Here is a 1,184-nt window from a genome sequence, read left to right as displayed (position 1 = left end):
TACCACTCATTTTAATTTAATTTCTTGCTGTCTGTGGTCTAGGTATGTTCATATGTTTTTTCGTCTCCTATATGTATTCACATGGCTTTGTACAAAAATTAGTCCTTTTATTAGTAGAGTACGTAGCTTTATGAGCTGGTTCATCTCTTTAAGTGGTAGACCTCCTTTCTTTTATGAGTGTCCATACATAGTACGTAGGCCCCAAAGTTTTCTCAATAATTAAAATCATAGATTTTTCCATATTCTTGGTGGTCATGTATGGACACCCTAATTATATAGTAAGTTAATTTGGCATATGATATCAAATTCGAATAGGAAATTATATTTATTATATCTTCGCCTTCTTCGTTTGTCCTTTCAACTTGACTATATTATGTCTGAACTAAAAGAATATGACCACCTCCAAGATATTTTTCACTTTTCAAAAATTTGTTTTTCACAACTAAAATAATCTAGTAAAGTTCTAGAGAAGCTATAAGTCAATTTTTGCTCGTCATTTTTTGCTCATCAATTTGACATCTGTCAAGTTATTTCTATTACGTTTATACTATATTTTGTTGTCCACATTATCCCTAATCCGGCATTAAGGTAGCGTTTGTTTTGAGGTACTGAGACAGAGACGGGGAGATTGAGATTCAATATTATGTTGGTACTAAAATTTTTGTCTCTGTCCCCAAAATTTCAGTATTTCAATACTTCTAAAAAGTAGGGACACAGGGGACTAAAATTTTTAGAGATAGAAACTGAAACTTTAATAACATTTTATACTTAAAATACTTTCATTTCAATTAATTAATTCTAATTTTATCCTTTGTACAAATTAAATTAAAATTTTATTCTTATTTCAATTTCTGTCTCTCACTTTACACCAGACAAAATACTGAAATTTATTTCAATCTCTATCTCTTAGTCTCTATCTTTCAGTCTCAATCTTTTTGTCTCTGTCTCTCCACCAAACGCTACCTAAGTTTCTACTACTAAATCAACGCGCTAGGCTACTTATAATTTTGGTATACTTTCTTTTGTTTTATTAATCATACCACTATTATCCCACATTATAATGTACAAGATATTTTTTGTTATTATTTACTTTAAATTTACTGTGATGCTATGCCACTAAATTATTTTAGTAATTAAGTTTAATTAAGTTGATTCAATAATTTATTAGCATAATAAAAATCGGT

The sequence above is a fragment of the Arachis ipaensis genome, chromosome B06 (assembly GCF_000816755.2).
Source record: "Arachis ipaensis cultivar K30076 chromosome B06, Araip1.1, whole genome shotgun sequence".
Taxonomy (NCBI): domain Eukaryota; kingdom Viridiplantae; phylum Streptophyta; class Magnoliopsida; order Fabales; family Fabaceae; genus Arachis; species Arachis ipaensis.
Note: the sequence above shows the minus strand (reverse complement) of the source record.